Here is a 13,311-nt window from a genome sequence, read left to right on the forward strand (position 1 = left end):
AATAGCAATAACTGTGGGTGGAGTAACATTTCCACTAAATGTGTTAGCTAGGATATTGCCTATTTCCTGTGATCGGACAATATATATATATATATATAGTATTATTGTGGACTAACTCTGAACATTGTTGGCTGACTTGTTGGTCAGTCATGAAGGACACAATTTTCTGACTTTCATTTCCACTGTAAGTGGTTGAAGTTCAACCTGCTGAAGATTTGAATCCCTGAACTCCCCACCCCCCCCAAAAAAAAACAGCACAAGTTGTCCCTAATGCAGATGGCGAGTCTCAGGAAATAAATTTCCATATAAAATCTTTTGACTTGTGTTTATATCTTAGTTTATTTATTCACACAGCTTTTTTCATGCCTAGGATTTAGAATTCTAAGTAAATTCTAATATGATTGTTTGCTAGAATTAGTTATAGTCTGTGAGAGGCTTAAGAACGCAAGCAATGCTCATTTTAGCAAGCTATGCATTAAAGTTTATCATTTAAAGTCAATGAAAAGCCTACCTTTTAAAGTCATGACCCTGGAATGATTTTTGAATGCAGTGTTGCTTTTTTTTTTTTTTTTTTTTTTTTATGTACAAAGCCTTAGTCTATCTTGTAAAAGCAGTCAAACGTATAAAAATAACCTTCCAGGTATAACAGGGGAAACTGCACCTGGTACGTAGTGAAGTGGACAGTGATAGTTTGCTCAATATTTTAAATTCAGAACTTGATTCTTCGGCATGTTAGGAATTGTCTATGCTAAGGGAAATGGGAAGAGTACAAGGAATGCTTTCCTGACAAATTCAGAGCTGGATCAGTCCTAATATAGATCCTGAATCTCTGGGTGCGTGGATAGCTAAAAAATGTACATTCATTCATTATTACTCCTTTTATTATTTTACTGCAAGCCAGGTTATTTTTCTTTTATAGATCAATTTCTTTAGCTAAAGTGTTTTACTAAAAATAGTGGCGGATTGCTTTCAGGCTACATTTAGAAATGAAACAGGCTTGCATAGAAAGTTATGAAGAGAATTTCCATGAGCTACACATGACAGAAATCTATGATTGGGGGGGGGGGGCTGAAGATGATTGGCCTGATAAAGATTACTTTATAATTTCAGTAATTAGGTGGCAAGATATTCTAAGAATTAAAATAGATTTCTGCCTGCAATTTAGCATGTCATTGACTTTTTTCTTAGTTCAATAGTAACAGATGTCACTGTTTTTTGAGTGAGAACTCATTTCAAAGATTTGCAAGAATGGGATAAGAACCCACTAGGACAATAAGCTCTAGTATGAATGCTTGCAAGTTACCAGAATAATTTCCATAGTTTAAAATTGTATATAATGATTCTTAGTAGTCACAAATAATTTTAAAATGTATAAACTGACATTTACTATGTATGGATAGATTCATATTTAATTTCAGGATGCAATGCAGCACAAAATGTTTTCTTTGCATGTTACCTAACATTTTGTTACCAAAGAACAGCCCCATGTTGATCATTTTCGGACAATGTCAGTTCTATTTGGTATGCCAGATACATTATTCTGTCTTTGCTGGGACACTGGCTTATACTCTTAGACATTATTTGGGTAATGATTTTGCTATTACATTTATCAACTTCACCATTTCTTATAGGCCAGATTCCACTTTCTGATCTACAGTGTTCTGTCCACTAATAGCCTTTTAACAGGGGATTTCAATGCATCACCATATATGGACTGAGCATTGTTTGCAAGTGTGCTCTTCATGGGAATTTTTGAATTTAACTGGATTTGCCTGTCTTTAAAAATATTAATAAGCATTATGTAATAACTACCCAACATGTTAATAAGTCTCAATCTGTAGGACTCAGTAATGGCAAGATAGGAAAATAATACGAAATACATTTTGGGAACAGTAAGTTGAGATGCGTGCTATATATTTTTCGGCTTTGAGTCAGTTCTAATAGAGATAATAATTGAAAGAAAGTAAAAAAAAAAACACTGCAGATTTAAGTTAACATTAGATCTGTGGTGGGTCTACCTTACCTAACTCCTGCATAGAAAGTATGCATACTTCTCAACTGCCCTGATTTTCACAAAATGCCCAGATTTTTGCCTTATATTTTTGGTCTGTTTCTCATAACATTTTTTTGTTTTCAGGTCTTTTGTTGCAAATCAGTGAGGACTGAATTTATTAAATAATGACATGAATTTGAGTTTCAGACATCATATCCTTCAGAAAATGAATAGCAAGACAAGATCTTTTATTCTAGAGACTTTCTAAGTTTATAAGAGCAATATATAAAATGTGTCCCTCTTTTTGGGGTGTTGTCCCCATCCCCATTATTTTTCCTTTGTCCAGACTTTTTGTGCTAAGAAGTTGAGAGCTATGAAAGTATGTTCATGTTCTGCTAAAGTTAAAATTGTAGTATGTGATCTCACTAACCTGACTGAATAAGAAGAGAGCATATTCACACTTCTGAAAGACTATCATTCCCTTTTGGAAGTCATTTGAACAATGCATGTCTATGAATTTGTGAAGTGTGTGTGTGATGCTGGTCATATTTAAATATCTTTATGCACATATATCTCCATCATAGTTATGCTCAGAGAACATAAAAATGAAGGAATGTAAATCCATTATACTTACTATAACTTGCCCTAAACAACTTTCTTTAAATCATTTTGTCATATGAGAGAATGAATTTATTCATTTGCACATTTGTCATATTAAGGAACAGAATTAGTGTCTTTGTGGTTATTACTAACAATGCAGAAAATATTTTGATTGAATGCTGGCATAATGGTTAAGATGTAAGGTATTAACTTATAGGCAAAATGTACAGGGTTTGATTCTCACTAAGGGGAATTGTGTAATCTTAAAATAACTGAAAATGCAACTAGCCTAGTCCTCACCCATCAAGAGGTGTACATGTGCAACATGATTTAGATGCTCTATTTGATGGTAAATATTTCATGGCATGATTTTTTTCCAAATGTGTGTACCCTATAGCTAAGTGAGCTTAAATGCCTATTCCCATTGCAAGGAAAATACTCATATCATGACATCTAGAATACTTTCTCCACACGTACTAGAGTCCAGTAGGTCTGAAAGTTTCATAAGGATGTAGTGCTTCCTATCTTTTGATTTTTACTTTTTTCCTACAGTTGCTCAAGTTCTGATATATATATATATATATATATATATATATATATATATATATAGAGAGAGAGAGAGATGTAGATAGGTATAGATATTGATAATGTATTGCAATAAATTATTATGGTTAAAGTGTGATGATATATTTAAGCAATAACCCATGGCTGGGTGTGGGTAATGCCGGATTTACCCATGGTTGGCATGGTTTGGTATCGTCCTCGTGACCAAATCACACCAACCGTGGGTAAATCCAGCATTACCCACACCCAGCTATGGGTTATTGCTATTAGACAATTGTGTTAGTTTTGTGTTGTGCTATGTTTGTGCTGTTATTTAGGTTTTTGTTTGCTTTAGTTTGTATTCTTCAACTTTTTATGATATAAAATAGTCCACACTTTTACTTCATGCTTACTGTTTATTTTATTTGCCTTTTAATTTAAATACAAGTTATTATTAATTTTTCAAGAGATCTTAGGAAATAATTATATAAGTAAATGTAGTTTTTAAAGCTTTTGGTATGTTTTTAGAATTGACAGGGAGAACGTACTGTAATTGCTTTTTCATTTTGTGTGGTTATTTACATTCTTTTCCTTACTGACTGTGTATGAAGCTACAGTGAGTATTTAAATTGTATTTTTTGAAACTGTTAGCTTTTATGTGAAGACAAAGTTAGGGACATATAGAGGTTGACAGTCCATGGCAATATGTTTTCTAATAATGCTTTTAAGTTAGTTTTGAATAGCAATGAATGTTATGAAGTTGAGCAATTACTGTGTTTGCTGTATGACAGAAATGTGAATGTCTATTGTGGTTTCCAATACGGTGTTTTAAGCAAAGCACTTACACTGTGCTTCTTGTATGCATGTGAGGTGTTTTTTAAACTTTTTTTTTAATTATGTTTGTTTTTATTTTTGGTATTTACCTATTATTGCAACCACACATTCTCGCCAGCACATTATTTTATCCGCACTGTGAAATACTCATAAAAACAAAAACCCACATAGCACTCATTAAAATAAAATCTCTCTGACCCTAATACCTAACAAAACCTTTTGTCCACACTGTTATTATCACAACTACGCATACTATGCAAGCACATTATTTGTGTTACTGACTCCTTCCTTGTTCCACAGGGTACGCATCCTCATGGTGGAATACTCATCAAAACAAAAAACCCACATGGCACTCACTACAACAAAATCTCTCTGACCCTAATACTGAACAAAACCTTTGGGCCACAGTTGAACTTTGTTATACAAGATTCTGTACTACCTTCATCTCTTCCCAGCCTAAATATTGTATAACGGTGGAGTTTATGCATGGACATTACTTATGTACAGAATATATTTTACCTTAACTTCTTTTTATAACACAAAGTTGACTGCTACTTTAAGAATTAAAAACACTGTTGTAGCTGCTACACAACCCTGGATGGGAGAAGCATCCCTTTTTTCATGAAAACCAATAAAATGTATTCCTTACACTTTAATAAATTAAGTGAGAGAATAAAGTTCCTTTACTTTCTAGACTTTATCATCATCGTAGTCGCACTTCTAGCATTTCATTCCTTAGTCTCGGGATTAGCAATGACTCTATTCTCAATAAAATAAATAATGTGGTTGCAAGAAAATATGGTTGTGATATACGTCACACAAACCTACTTACTTGTGAAAATCCCCTGCCAAGAAACAATACGACTCCATTCTCAATAAAATAATGTGCTGGCAAGAATGTGTGGTTGTGACAATACGTAAGCCAGAGTCTTAACTCATCTTCCAGTTCCATTACGTTTAAGTAGTTGCAGCACACCAGCAATATTTTAGCGCTAAACATAAGACAAAAGACTTTTTTTACAGAGTTAAAGTGCTGGTGTGAATGGTTGGTTCCGATAACAAGATTTTAAGTGCTGGCGAGAATATGTGGTTGCAATAATATGCAAGTACCTTTTTTAATGGTGAAATACACTTTGCAGTTGCACTGAAGATTTATTTTGCTTTATGTCTGCCAGTAAGGAGTTTTTTGTTGAGTTGTCTTCATTAGAAGTCAATGCAACATGATACGTTAGTGGCCAGACTACTTCCTTTAGTGATGTTTGATTTACAATGTGCGCGCTGGTTGGATTAGCGAATCAACGTGCACGTTTCTTGGCTTTGCCGAGTTTCCATTGTATAATTCGCATTATTTTACTATATGGAATTATATGGTACATCATAACACCCCCCCATTACTTATTGACATAACTTGTAGACTGGGATTTGATTACCACAGCCTGCATTTGTCTACTTTGTGACTTTGGGCGAGTCATTTAACCAGACAATGCTTCCGTGTTACCCCTGAAAAGGGATACTTCCATCCAGTAAGCTTATGCAATTAACAAATAAAAAAGTAATAAAAGTAGTGCAAAATCTGATTTTTTTTTGAATGAGCACACATAAAACTTTTACCCTTTGAAGGCTAAATATGTTGAGGTGATAGTTGCATTGTTAATTACATAAAATGTGATTAATGCAGTAATTGTGTTTTTTTTTGCAATATATTTAGACATTTCATAATAACCTACACACCCAGAGTTGGATTTTCTTACTCTTTAATAATGGCTTTAGTTGGACAAGTTTGAAATTTATGAAATGCCGTATATAGCACTATAACTATTTTAAAACAGAGTAGACTCAATCTTTAGATCTGTACAAAACCTTTCAGATTGTGCCCCATTTTGTAACACTCCATTAGCCAAAAATCTCTGATCTGTATTCTGTATCACCCCAGAAAGTTATTACCTTGGTCTCTAGGTATATCTTCACTCATCCATTTAGAGAATATTGTACTTCTCTCTCCTGCCAGGACTGCATTCAGAAAGCCTGAGATGGCATATTCAGTTATTAACCCTTCCCTATTTAGATTTGTGATCCATGGAATACAGTATCCCTGAACTTAAGTCATCAGTAAGTTGGCAGACACAGCAAAATGTTAGGACACAAGGGACATATCCAGTGGAATTAAAGGCTCATGAGAAAATGAACTAAGAGACCTATAAATGATGTGACAGGTGTTACTAAGCATTGCATTGCAGAATTGAGTATTGCAAGTTCTAGCATCTATATTGTGAATTTACAGGGCAAATATAGTGCAGAGTTATTTTCAAAGCTAGGATCAAATAATTTATCTCATAGAAATTAAAGGCTTTCTGAAATTAATGTCTTTGTTGACAGTGGAAATTGTTTATAGGATTGCAAATAAAAAAGGTAGTGACATTAAAGTGCAGCAGGATCACGGTAAAGCACCATATGCAGCTATGTGATGCACTGGATCTTTGACAACAAATTACATTTGTATGTGGAGACTCAACTCTGTGCAAAAACGTATCTGCCACTAATTAGGCAAACTGAGTGGCAAAGTCGATAGCCATGGAATTCCTATTAAATGGGTCACCAAGCAACTACTCTGGGCTTAGTTGAATTTCTTGCATTTATTGCCATCATTAGCATTACTATTTTAGTAGGCCTTTTTATTTACTTAGGTTGTCCTATTTTATGTCAAGTATCATGATGTGTTACCGTCTTCACCATCCATCACAAGCAAGCAGGCAATACAGTCAAGGTTGGCCTTAAGTGAAATAATGTCCACAATGAAAGGGCTTCATGGTGCCCACTGCTGTCCACTGTACTCCCACACATCTCCCAGTGCCTCCACAACACACACACACACACACACACACACACACACACACACACACACACACACACACACACACACACACACACACACACACACACCATGGCCTCCTTGCATTATTGAGATTACTTATTTTCTACTTTTTTGCATATTTTGTCTGACTTTTCACATTTTTCCTGCATCCTTTTGATGCACCTTAACTGGGTGAGACATTACTGTAATACCTATAGAGGGAATAAATGAATAAGCCTGGGGTCTAGTGGCTGCTAGGCCCTCAGAAGCCATGAAGGTTCTAGACGTTCTGAGATGCATTTTATTTATTTATCTCAACATTGTTTCATCCACAGATGGCCTGAATGAAAGTCATAAGTAAGGAAAGAAATGTAGTCTTATTTATCAATTTAGCTTTTTTTCTGCATCCTTTCAATACACCACAACTGTGGAATGAATAATTAGATTAAGTCATGGGGTTATAAACACCCTGAGGTGCATTTTTAAAGATCATTTCCAATATTTTGATCCAATGATTGCCTGAGCAAAAATATATAAATAAATAAACAAACAAAGAAATGGAGTCTTACTTTGTTCTTTCAGTAAAGAAATAAGTTGCGTCTGACAAAATCTCAGACCACAAAAATATGCTTGTGAGGATATCTATATCATATAAGAAAATAGTGTTTACCTGCTTCTCTACCCCTGAAAAAAGATAGTCACCTTTTAGGTATCTCTCTAGTGTTAGACTGGGGCGAAGACACAAACTGACACAGTCATAAATTTCAAGTGGCTTCTCATATATATTGCATGCCTCCTAACTTGTACCCCTAAAAGATAGCAACATTCTGTGCACCACTCCAATATCATACTGGGATGAAACTGAAAGAACAAACAGGACATAGTAATATCAATCAAAAGGCTGCTGTGGAATTTATGTAACAGCATGCCTACGTATCTCTACCCCCTCAAAAATAACCACATATATATGTGTTTGATGTTCAGTTGTAAGGAAAGTGACAATAATAACAATCACACTATTTAATTCCGACTTGCTGCTCTTAAACAGTACACTGCCCCAAAACAACATTTTGTGATCTTTTGTGCACACCTCTGAGATTTGTAGGGAGAGAGTTAAAGAAATAATTACCACACTATCACCAGCCCCTACACACATTCCTGCAACATTCTGTGTAAACTTCAGAGGACTAATTGTAAGGAAAAATAAAGAAATAATGACCACAGTGTCCCCAGCACCCCATGCAAGCTTATTTTTATCGTAGACACACTGAAACAGACCCTGAAAGCCAGACGTGTCACAAGATTCACAAACATGCACACAAAGGCACACACACACACACACACACACACACACACACACACACACACACACACTAGACACAGCAATACTGGTTTTACACTGATTTTAACAAATATATTGACACTACTCTTGTCATGACAGATCAGTGACTTCTGCCGAATACTGATCAAAGAAAAAGCATGGTTAAGTTACTTATATGCACAAATTGCCTTTGTACCTAACATTTATATCAATTTTAATGTGTACACCTTAGACAGCAGATGGTGGTAAAAAATAAATAAATGTAACAATAACAAAGTATTTCATCTTACTTCACATGAATGCACACTATTCTTGCAATGCTACATCAGTGAGTGTTTTAACTGCGTAAACAACAAGATAGTCAATTACTTTCATTCACAGATAGGTGCCACCCCCACCTAACAGTTATAGCCACCTCTGTGTGTACTTCAATTGTTTGATTGTGATAAAAAGCGATGAGTATGTAACAATTTCAACTTTGTGCCACACATTAACATATTCCAAGTATTTTGTGGGTGGTGAAGCAGGCAGATGTAAAGCCAGAATAATGAGGAAACAGCATTTAGTGACATTTCTCCAGGCAGTGCCAATAAATCTAATTAATTTGTCTGATGTCCCAATCTTGTTAAGAAAATAAAAAAACTCTGTCAACTTTGTTAGTGAAAGAATCAGGGACAAAGCCAAACAAAAATATATTGTATAAGTAAAGGCCCAAAATCAGTTAGAGGTTTTAAATATTTCTTTTAGATACTTGGAGATTTGATAGAATAAACAGGTTTGCATAGCATTCATAGAAACACAAATGTCTGTTCATTATTTAGTGACTGCAAACCTTTGTGTTTAATCAAAAAAAATATATAATAAAATAAAAAAATACAAAAAAAATAAAAACGCAAATTGTACAATGAACACACTGAAAATATGGCACAAACTTAGGGAAATTCATAGCTCTCAACTTAGTAATTGGCTAGGTAGGGTCAAAAATCAGGGACAGTCATTTAGAATTGCAATAGAATAGCAAAATGTATTTTTAGAGCAATATATAGTACAAAACTATAATGCCTACCACTATTGACTGACTGTAATCCTGAGTGATTTTCCAGAAGGGACAAGGGGGCAAAATTGTGAAGTAATTGCCGCAGCATTATACAGAACAATGAGCAATTACAAGGATGACATTAGGAATCATCATCATGTACTATGTTTGTTCTGCTTTGTCCACAACTAAATATATCTATTTGCCTGACAATGCCAAGATTTAAAAATAAAAATTACTGCATGCCTTTAATCATCCTACTGCTGCTACTGTCCACAGAGCCTACTACCTTCTAGTTTAAAATATGTGGCTTTTCTACTCCTTATGTAATGGCAACCAGCAAAATGATAGCCAATCAGTTCATGTAGCTTTCTACTCCTTGCAATTCATTGCTGCAACACAATGTTGGTAATTCATCCATTGGATGTTATTTAGCCAGGGATACCTTTCTGCCCTTTATTTATTAATGTGTTTGTCTGTCTGTTTATTTCATTTTCTATGTAAAGAAACGGGCATATTCCTTTACTCAGTAAAAATAAACAAATAACAGAAAGGCACCACTGGAAAAACAGTGCCTGGGTCATCTCTGCATAAGTCCAGCCATGAATACAGGTACTTTCCTCTCTGCTATTGTACATAGATGACAATCAGAGAGACCTAGCTAGCTGATCTGGTTCCCAGTGCCAATTCCCCAATTTGGCACCTTTCAACACTAAGTTGAAGGGGGAAAAAATGACCCATTTCTAACTGATACTTCTCTGAAGAGGAATTCCATCATAGGAGCTACTGCTATCCCCTATCAATCACTCCTCATCTGGTAACATTGTGGTCAAACCTGCTGACTCTGGAGCCAACTTTTAAAATTTACAACCTGTAAGTGAGAAAGGTGATCAGCTAAAAATTTGCAAAATCCTGGAATAGGCTTGGTGGCAAATGACAAGTTAATACATCAGCTACAATAGTGCAAATTGCCTTAGTAGGGACTGTACCAAGAATGACATGGATTATTTTCAGTTCAATATTTACACCACTGTCATGTTAACTGCCCAAAATATTACAATCTTGTTTTGTAGTTCACTTTGCCACACCACTACTGCAAACAAATGAACATGAGCACCAGAAAAAGTAATTTTCTTCTTTTATGGGGTCCAAGAAGGAGAACAAGGAGCTGAAAAGCACTGCCCATTGAAATATGTACTTATACCACATGAACTGAAGCACCTGTGAACAACTGCAAGGCCTCACTATGTACCCGGTCATCCTGCCAGAGGGCCCAGCTATTAAAACCTGCTAAAAATGCAGACTACAGATCCACCTTTACTTTCCTGATTACCCTATTATGTTTCTTATGTCAGCCTCACAGTAATTTGGACAAAGCTTTCGTAACATTTCTGCCCAGGGCTGTTGCCCAGCAAGCAAAATTCAAAAGCCCAATGAGTTCCATTACCTGACTGACTTTAAATTCTTGGCCAATACGAATGGCCAAATGTGATCCCCCCCCAAGCCACCAACTTTTCATAGGACAATCTAAAGGCTGTCAGAGCAACATCAGGCTCAATACTCAAAAAATGTAACCATCTTCAAAGGGTCCTCAATCTCCACTTGGGCTAATGGTACCCCCAACTGATGGCAAAGATCCTCAAAAGAAATGAGGCCTGTCAAAGCACCCTGTTCATCTTCTATTACAATCAAAACGTCATTCAATTAGTGCACTGCCCATTGTTCTAGGGACTTCCACTACCAGCATTATTGAAAGGCTATAGTAAATTTCTCAAAGAAGTGGAACCCAGTGCACTCCTCATTGGTATGGTTATATCAAAACAGGAAAAAAACATTTAAATTGCATCTCTAAAATGTGCCATTCCTCTGGGAAAACTGGGATAATCCTTAAAGCTGATTCCACACAATTTATAGCCAACCAGTTGTCCTACAACTAGTGAATGGTACAAATAGCATCCTCTAAGATGAATATTGAACTCTGGCATCCCTTTAATGTCATCATTAACTGAAGACCCTTTGTGGTACAAAAGGTGTTAGATTAAATGAAACTTAACCTGTTCTTTTTTCAGTATACAACCTTACAGGGATATTAACCACAAAAAGAAGACAACGTGCTGTACAAAGCCAAAAACATGATCCTTCAGCAAATAGAATGTCACCAAGTAAGCACAAGCAGGCAAATCTTACGAAACAGCTTTAATGCAACAATGAAGGCTCTCTTAAAAACATTAACAATAGCAGCATCCACAATACGTTTTCGTCACTTACTTCATCAGATAATTAGACAAAAAACACCGACAGTCTTATATACCCTCAATTAATTCAAACTAACCAATAAAATCATCTCATACTTTAAATACTATGTTTTACAAATTTATCTACATAATAAGACATATCATTGTTTAATAAATACATTGTATATATCCTGTATCAATCTATCCATACTATAAAGTTAAATAAGTTTATAAAACATACTCATTTTTTATTATAAATACATAAATAAAATAAATTAAAATAGTATTTCTTTATTACTTTAAAACTTTAAAACAGCTCCCTCGTGTGGTAACAAAAATAATTAATTTAAAAAAAACTGAATAACCTACTATTAAAATACTATTATTTGATGTTTAATACAGATAAAGTCATGTATTTAATGTTATTTTAAACATTTTTTGTATGCTGTTGTTACAACCTAGCTGCCCTTAATTTAAGAACTGGGACTAGGGAAACTACTTCATTTAAACCAGGGAATCTACTGGCCTCTAAATAAATTTGCCAGTATAATTCCCTGTACTCAATCTTGGTTTCCCACATACCACCCCTCACATCTTTAGGAATTTCTTCAAGAATAACATACTTATAGTTCACATTATCACATTGTGTACTATGTTTATGTAGAGCATTATTGATGTTCTGTGTACGTGTTAAATGAAGCAGTTTCCCTAGCCCCAGTTCTTAAATTAAGGGCAGCTAGGTTGTAACAATAGCATACAAAAAATGTATAAAATAACATTAAATACATGATTTTATCTGTAATAAACATCAAATAATAGTATTTTAATAGTAGGTTATTCAGTTTTTTTTAATGAATTATTTTTGTTACCACACGCGGGAGCTGTTTTAAAGTTTTAAAGTAATAAAGAAATATTTTAGTTTATTTTATTTATGTATTTATAATAAAAATGTGTATATTTGATAAACTTATTTAACTTTATACTATGGATAGATTGATACAGGATATATATGATGTATTTATTAAACAATGATATGTCTTATTGTGTAGATAAATTTGTAAACCATAGTATTTAAAGTATGAGATGATTTTATTGGTTAGTTTGAATTAATTGAGGGTATATAAGACTGTTGGTGTTTTTTGTCTAATTATCTGATGAAGTAAGTGACGAAAACGTATTGTGGATGCTGCTATTGTTAATGTTTTTAAGAGAGCCTTCATTGTTGCATTAAAGCTGTTTCGTAAGATTTGCCTGCTTGTGCTTACAGGGATATTATAAACACTTTAAAGGCGGGACAAAGAAATAGGCCAACAATACTACTTTTGGATACCTCTTTAGACAACAGTTCCCTTACAATAATCATTCTGCTTCTGACTGAACTCAAATTTTTGCAAATGGATACCTGCAACTGCATGGGATTTGATGGGAAAGAATACTGAAAAGCCTTGCACCATTTCAAATTTGGTGTATCGATCAGGATTGTGCTGTAAAAGGTCAGTGGGAAGAGCAAGGTTAACAGGAGATTGGTACTGAAGTCTAGTGAGAACTATGAAAGGAATTGCCTCAAAGAACAGGGGCCAACCCCACTTTGTCAGAGAATCTCTTCTTCCTACCTGATTGTTTTTATGATGGAAAGCACCATTCCTATCTTTCCCACCATTGGGAACACACATGCCCAAATAGACTTGAATGCCAAGTGCATGCACCTGTATTAAAAACCCAACAAGCATTCTGTTTGGAAATACATAGATCTTCAGTACTATACAGAGAGGTCCTTGACCTGTCTATCATAACTCCAGGCTGTATGCCAACATGTCTCTCATCTCACTTAAGATTTTTTTTTGTTCATTGTTTTCATCTTCCTAAATTATTGAGCATCATACCATAACAAGGCAGAAC

The sequence above is a fragment of the Protopterus annectens genome, chromosome 8.part0 (genome assembly GCF_019279795.1).
Source record: "Protopterus annectens isolate FY-2018-M chromosome 8.part0, PAN1.0, whole genome shotgun sequence".
Taxonomy (NCBI): Eukaryota; Metazoa; Chordata; order Ceratodontiformes; family Protopteridae; genus Protopterus; species Protopterus annectens.